At 41.5% G+C, this 8320-nt stretch overlaps 1 protein-coding gene across 1 annotated transcript in view; it reads right to left on the bottom strand.

The window, feature by feature from the left end:
* LOC114943145 (uncharacterized) overlaps positions 1 to 8320 on the bottom strand; it is a 234488-nt gene that overhangs the window by 43345 nt on the left and 182823 nt on the right. The window lies entirely within an intron of this gene.

Here is an 8320-nt window from a genome sequence, read left to right as displayed (position 1 = left end):
AAGTTTCTGAAACAGATAAAAATCCTTAAGGTTCGCCAATAATAATTAATAAAAATCTTTCCTCAATGGTAAAAGTCGACCAAACTGGCAATCATTTATTGTAGATAATTAGTTGAAATACAACGTTTCGGCTGTCATTGCAGCCCTTTTCAAGTAAATCTATAAAAAATTACATAAAAAAAAAATTATAATTTTAATACATTTCATCGCAACAATTAATTATAAATTCATAAACAAAAAAATGTTACATACCAAAAGTAAATGCAAAATAAATTAATACAGTAAGTTTCTAAAAGTTCTAAATTTATTACGATTTCTAATCCTAATATTTAGCGTTAGAAGATAATTTGTAATATAATTAACTAGTTTCTCGATGCATTAAATTTAACTTTACGTAATATATAAATCAGGAAACGTCCAACATACATTATACGCAGTGGACGCTTCATCCTTTACGAAGCACCGCTTTCGAGATATCCCTCGATCGCGTATATACCTATATTATCGAAAGAAATAAACCGGCGCTCATTAGTGTTCATTAAAGCTCCAATTAACTGCGAGCAACAGATCGGAGACGTCGCGCTGCTTCGGTAAACATCCTGGCAACAATGATGGCCGAATCGCATTACTTGCACTGAAAAAAAAATTTTGTTGGATTAACAAAAATTCTGTTCGAAAATGGACGAAACAGAATTCTGATTGAATGTACCAGAATTCCTTTTAATACAACAAATATCTTGTTTGCACCAACAAACTGATTTGTTGTACAAACAAGATGCTTGTTGCATTAAAAGGAATTCTGGTAGATTCAACCAGTAATTCCGTTTCATCCATTTTCGAACAGAATTTTTGTTAATCCAACAAAATTTTTTTTCCAGTGTGTAAACGTTCGGGTTCTGATTTATAATCGATTCCTCGCAATTCTCTCAATGAAAACCTGTCCATTTTGGAATCGCTCGACCGAGAGAACCAGAGGATATTGGACGTAACGCCGTCGTGACAGCGTCGAGGGACGTTGCGAAAGCAATGACAAGAGGAGGAGAAAAGGGGGTTGAAAGTAGGGTAAAATGAGAGAGGAGGGAACGTTGTGCGGACGGGGGGTGATTTGGACGGGGTTTAGAGACGGGGCTTGCCCTAATGAAAGAGAGCTGAGCTCCCACTCAACTAGTTCTCATCTGTCTGGTTTCCCATGCGAAATAAAATATCGCTAATCACTCGTGCGCAGGGCGGTAAGTACCTTCCGTAGGACGTACACGCGTGCATCTGTGTACTTAGTGCCCTTTCCAACCTCCCCCTCCTTTTCCCCCTTTACCATCCCCCGTGTCATCTCCCTCTCTCTATGCCCTATGATCGTGCGTACGTCCCACGATGATGGCGATTTTGGCCATTCTTTTGGCTCAACGATGACTAAAAACGAAGCCTTCCTTTGTTCGGTACCGATAAATCCCCCGCGTTATGAACAAGATATTAAATATTCCACAGATTCACGACTGCCGTATCGATTCGATTCGAGTCAAAAACAGTATTACATTACCATTGTTTTTCATTTTTTTTTGTTTTTTATTGACGTATGGTCTCTTCTTATTATTTTATCCGTCTATAGAAATTTAAAGTGCAGCAAAAGTTTAATGGAAAATTTATGATATATATTACATTACCATTGTTTTTCATTTTTTAAATCGATGTATGGTCTCTTATTATTTTATCCGTCTATGCCTATGGATTTCAAGAGCAGCAAAAGTTTAATAGAAAATTTATGATATCTATATATTACATTAGAGAGCATTGTTTTTCATTTTTTTTTTATTGACGTATGGTCTCTTCTTATTATTTTATCCGCGTACATAAATTTAAAGTGCAGCAAAAGTTTAATGGAAAATTTATGATATATATTACATTACCATTGTTTTTCATTTTTTAAATCGATGTATGGTCTCTTATTATTTTATCCGTCTATACCTATGGATTTCAAGAGCAGTAAAAGTTTAATAGAAAATTACGATATCTATATATTACATTAGAGAGCATTGTTTTTCATTTTTTTTTATTGACGTATGGTCTCTTCTTATTATTTTATCCGTCTACAGAAATTTAAAGTGCAGCAAAAGTTTAATGGAAAATTTATGATATATATTACATTACCATTGTTTTTCATTTTTTAAATCGATGTATGGTCTCTTATTATTTTATCCGTCTATACCTATGGATTTCAAGAGCAGCAAAAGTTTAATAGAAAATTTATAATATCTATATATTACATTAGAGAACATTGTTTTTCATTTTTTTAAATCGATGCACGGTCTCTCTCTTCTTATTATTTTATCCTACTATATAGATTTGAAGAGCAGCAAAAGTCGAATAAAAAATGTCCGATATCTATATATTTTCAGAAATATATATGTTGAATTTTTCTCGTAAAATAAATTCCATTCGTTTATCGATATCCGAGGGGAACATACGCGTTCCAGGAGGAAAAGAATGCTTACCGAAGGTACTCGCACGCGTTCGCAGAAAAAGGGCGAAGGACAGGGAATGTGGCGGCGCGTATGATGGCCGCTTTCCTGTCGGCTGAATAAAAAATTCAGTTTTAAAGCGACCGCGCGGTTCGGGACAACCCTTTGTCGAGGGGACGGAAGGGCGCCCCTTCAGACGAGAGGGCACGTACAATGCGTGGGGCGTGTGTCTCTTGGTGTGCCCTATTTACACAGCGACAGCCACCGAATACGAGAGAACTCTGATGTGTCGCGTTCGCTCCGGCCCTTTTTATTCTTACCCTCCGGTATATTTTCCTTCCCTCTCGCGCATTCCTTGCCTCTTTCTCGCCCACGTGTGCACCTCGCCCCACAAATATCGGCGTGGACAAGCCCCCGGTGTATTGTGAGACCCCTCGAGTGATCCCAGCCAATCGGGGTACCGCATGACGATTTTATTATGAAAAAGCGAAACGTTAGGGTGGATCGAACCCCTTTGCAATCCGCGACGGGACGTTCGCTTGCGTGTCCTGAATGTTTACCGTCTCGCTGACGAAAAACATGGAAAGGAAAGAACAAAGACGCACGGAAGAAGAACGAAAGGGTGATCCTGAAGCCGCCGAGATGTAGAGAGGAGACCTTGAGGGATCCGCTTTAGTCGAGAGAGTGATCGCTCCTCGTGCTCGCGAAACGACGAGGGTTGAACGGTCGTCCTGCTCGCGTCGAGAGAGAACTCCTCGTTTTTCTCATCGTGACGGTCTCGAGTGCCCTTAATTTCCCCGTCGCGTCGTCTCGCCGTTTTCGCGTGCGACACGAGTATTAAGCCGACTGGAAATGAAAAGCGCGCCGAGACGGATCTGCGCGCTAGAGTGACATGACAGGCTGTTAGTCTCTCCTGGCGATACTTTACCGTGAATTATTCAAGGATTCGTCAAACGGGAAACGTTGTACGAGATGATGTCGTGCCGGAGTCGCGGGCGCAAAAATTGCCCCGCAATAAAATAATCGAAATTGGATATCGTGGAGAGCTCGCGTGTTTCATTTTTAAATGTCGAAAGATTCGGGAGAAAGATAATTTCGAAATGCTGAAATCTATAAATATACTATTGGTATTTAAATGTCCACAATTTGGAAGAAGAATAGAGAGTATGCGGTAAAAACAAATAAATATTCTTAAAATTTGACAGTACAGTTTTAGCAAAATAATTCCAACCGTAGAGCCTTCCTCTCCTCCCAACTTTCTCCACAATTTTCTTTAAAGAAAACATTTTAAGTAATAATAACGTAAGTGAGACACATGTGCATTGCATAACCAATCCGGAAGTTATCGCATAGGAACCATTTATTTTTTTCGTCTCGATGTAAAAAAAAAAAAAAACAGAAAAGATTCTAAAATAACTAATAACGTTACGAGATTATCGTCACGACGTAGGAGAGATATCGTTTTCGGGGGTTCCATCTACGAGCACCTGTCCCGATAGACCTGATCCGATGCTAGATAACGCTTCTTACTCTCGCTTCCGTGCCGGCCTGTCCTCGGGACCGGAAGCAATACGCATAGTAATAAAAGTAACGACCGAGACCGAGTCGTGGCCACGTGTCATCTTTCCGGGGGACGAGCAGTTTGGCGACCATTGCGCACCGAGGCGGCGCCGACAGGTCGGCTTGCACTTACAACCGTGGCCGGAAGCTAGCCCGCGGGCTCCGCGGTCGTGTATTAATAGGGTGGCGCGCACACACCCGGATGAACACACCGAATGATTATCGGTAAATGACAGAAACCGCAGATCGCCTGTCGTCGGCTATACGTAACGTCAGTCGTGCGCAGGCCGCAGCGCGCTCGAGAGCGGCCATATGTCGGCCGTCCGAATTAAAAGTTGCCGACCCGGATGAGCGATTACTCCAGCAGGTTCCGGCTCTTTCGACAAGTTCGAACTTTTGTCCCTCGATCGGGAAAAAGAGGGAAATTTTATAATTTGAAATTAAAAAAAAAACATGAGCATTTGGCCCCCCTTGGAATCGGTAAAAAAAAATTAAGCATTTGTTCCCTTTTTGGATAAACACTGAAATTCATTTGCATAAATAAAATAAAACAAAGTAACCAAAAAATTAAATTTAAAAAAGAACAAAAAAAATGTAAAGCCCCTTCCTGGAAAAAACCCTGCGGACGCCCACGACTAATTGTGAATTGAATCGCATAATTTGCTCGGATTAACTTTTATTTCAAAAAAATAGAAATGAAAAACTTTGGAAAAATATTTTAATTAATGAAAACAATATTGCGCGTGACTATTTAGATATGGAATATTTTTCATAAAAAATTGCAGTATTATTTTTTTTTTCATTTTACCGTACGATTAATAGAAACGGTAATGAATTCGATTTTACTGATTGAAATAAATGTAACAGTCGCGCGGCAGATTGGCCAAGTTTTATCAAACGTATCATTTAATTCTCGTGTTCGCGATATGCGCGACGGGTAAAATAATCAGTCACTTTTTTTTTATTCGTTTAATACAACATCCACTTGTTTGTTCCGATCAAACATTCAACGTTGCAGCGAATCGCAATCAATTGAAGGGAAGGAGAGGAAGGAAGGGGCAGGGAGATATTACGGTTCTCGTCAATATTAGTAACTGCTAAAATGCTAAAATTCGAGTAAAGTGATTTTTAACCGGGATAATGAGATTTACATGCCCTGTAAAGCATATCGGCGGATATACTGAATTATGTTAATGCAGCGCACCCCGCGTGTAAGAGTTACTAAAGTTTTTTTTAATTATGCCATTATCCTTAGAGACACGAGAGCGTATGTATATGTAAGATATAGACATTTATGAGTCGCGCGACATCTGCCTGGCTTCCGACTGCCGCGAGATCGAGAACTCGGTATATATAGCAACCTGTTCGCTTTTTATGGGGCAAACGGGAAAAGGACGGAGGAGAGAAGAGGCCAGATAATTAGGTTTGTCCGAATAATTGGTCTTAGGAGAGCCACCGGGGCCATAACTCGGGTGCCCTCTATCTCTTTCTCTCTTCGCTGCACAACGGTTCGCCGGTAATTTGTCCGAAATGCCTTCCTCGCCTTCCTGGATCTTCCTCCTTTTTTCTGACCTCCGTCACGACACCATAATGAAAACGGCGAAGTGTGGAATTGGCGGGCAATTTTCTGGAGTTCCGTCCGATCTATAATTTTCGAAAACTGTCCACCTGTTCCGTGACGTTACGAAATATACGGGGACACGCTTCGCGGAATAGCGCACGCCCGACCACGTAGATCATCTATAATTTGCTCAAACATCCGATTTATGTTAATTCCGGATCGGATGCGAGATGAGCGGTGTCGTTTCCACGAAGATGGAATTTTTATTTAAGAACGTCCGACGCAGACGAAATAAAACTAACTCTATACTATAATATGAATATTTATCACTATTCCTGTTCTTTAAAAATATTTCCAACTTCCGCGTATTTTTGCTTTTACGAAACATATATCCCGAATAGAATTATACTTATAATAATGTTTTCACCTGCCTAGATGGTTTGTTGCGCGTAACTATCGGCCACGACGCATCTTATGGACGAATTGGGAGGAGAGCAATTTCAACAAACATCGTTAATCGACATTAGTGCATCGGTGACTGTCCGTAATAGCCGGTTATAGGCCGATATCAATTTACGGGAGGAACACACATATACAGAATACGCATATATAGCGCCGCGGGTTTAACGACCGATCCCGAAGACACGGTTTCCGCCCACGGCGGCATAAACCGATCGCCGGGGAACCTGTCGCTTCCTAGGCGGTTAATTGTACGCGGAATTGCATTCCGCCAGCCGGGGGACGATGCACCACCACCGATGGCATCGCGCGCGAGCTAGGGCCACGACACATCGTTAATTCGTTTACAACTTCCACCGCATACGTGCGCGAGCCTCCTCGCTAACATATATCGGAACAAACGGACAGACGCTTAATGAGTTTTGTTGCGCGGGGAAGGAGGTCCGCGCGTTATAGGGGTTGGAGAGGAAAGAGATAGAAGTGGGATAGGGCCCCGGATACATACATACATATACATATATATGTATAGTCGAGTTATTCGTGATCGCTAATAGGAAACGTATCGCGCGGCTGAACGGAATTAACGGAAGTCTCCGCGCGCAAGTCGCCTCCCGGAAGACTCTCTCCAGTCGGTCACGATAGGCCTCCTCCCATTTAATCGATCGATTCCCGTCTCGTTTATTCTCGCGGATAAAGACGCACGAACGCGGTCCGAGCGAACGCGCGTTGGCACATATCACGCGTCAACTTGTCACCTCGTTACATTCGCCGACTTTCGCGCCCTGAGAAATCAACCGGATTCGGTTCGTTATCTCGATTCGAGCGAAGTCGAGCGAGTTGAATCCAAGCGCAATTGACTGACACGCAAATTGCAATTTTTAGATTTACGTGCACACGCGTCCCCCTTTTTTTAAATCTAAGTCTCGTTTAAATGTAAAACGCTTGGAAAAACGTTATGACCTGGTTTCGACTAACTTTTTATCTTTTTCTTTTTGCCTCGAAGTGAAATCTCCATTAATTCGGGCGGACATTTAATTTATCCGTACTCTAAAACCTTATCCACGGAGATTCGCGAATTTATTATATTTTTGTCGAATTTTTAAATTTTCTGGGCTCTTTGCATATTTTCGATCTCTTACGTCACTTTCGGATGTATACAATTAATTTTATAGAACACCCTAGAAAGAGTTCCTTTAATTTTTATCTTCTTCGCTTCTTAATTTCCGTTATTTAGAAACGCCGAGATACAGAGAGACAGGACCATATATAGGATTATATATATATATATATATATATATATATATATAACGGACTCCGCTGTCCCAATCGTTTGTACGAAGGGTTCCTCGGCTTTCCTGAAAGCGATGAAATGCGAGCGGGAAGAGAAGCAGAGCCAGGACGAGATAATAAAATTCGCCGTGCGTCGTTCGCGATCACGGTGGTCGGCTATTCGGCATGTCACCTGCCGCTCGTGAGAGAGAAGTCACGCGTTCTCCAGTGGACTCTGGAAACTCTGGACTCTCAGGTGTGTGTCTCCTCCTCTTTGAACTTTCCTCTTTCTCTCTCTCTCTCTCTCTCTCTCTTTATACGAAAAAAAGACACAACAGATTTCGTACGAGTTATGAGACCCAGTTTTTCGAGCAGAATCTTACCGTAACAAAAAAAAATAATCTGTATTACATAATAAAACTGAATACATAATTTTAAAGCTGTCTTTTCTCAAAGAATTTGAAAATTTGTAAAAATAAGAATTAATATTAATATTAATCTTAATATTACACAAAATTAATGATTACATGTGTATCTAAATCTAACGTCATCGACTGGATAAAATATTTTTCATCCTCTTTAAAGTAAGTTTCCTGTTCGCGAACACGCACACGCGTAACGATTCGCGGAGCACGTAACGTTAAGCAGATGCCGAGCTGCCTGCGGGACGGTATTAATAATGGTGAGAAGGAATTTAATATGCGCGCGGACACGCCGAGTCGAGCATCAATCAGCTGATGCCACGAGGTCGTCGGGTATCATTGTCATCGTCGGCGTTTCCCGTGGAATAAATCTACGGTGAGACGCTCATTGTCAACTCCACCGTGCAACGGATCCTGCTGCTGCTGCAGCCTGTCGTTGCCAGTCTCAGCACCTCCTCGACATAAATCCTACGCGCGTTCCACGTTTGTTGCGCGCCTTCGCGAACCTCTCGCTACCGTGTCTCTCCGATCCTTTAACTATCGAATTGACAAAGTTTTATGTCGTTACTCGGTTTAATCTTCAAAATAGAAGAATA

This window comes from Nylanderia fulva, unplaced genomic scaffold (assembly GCF_048542155.1).
Source record: "Nylanderia fulva isolate GAGA-0341 unplaced genomic scaffold, ASM4854215v1 Scaffold11, whole genome shotgun sequence".
Classification (NCBI taxonomy): domain Eukaryota; kingdom Metazoa; phylum Arthropoda; class Insecta; order Hymenoptera; family Formicidae; genus Nylanderia; species Nylanderia fulva.
Note: the sequence above shows the minus strand (reverse complement) of the source record. Positions and strands in the feature narration are given on the sequence as shown.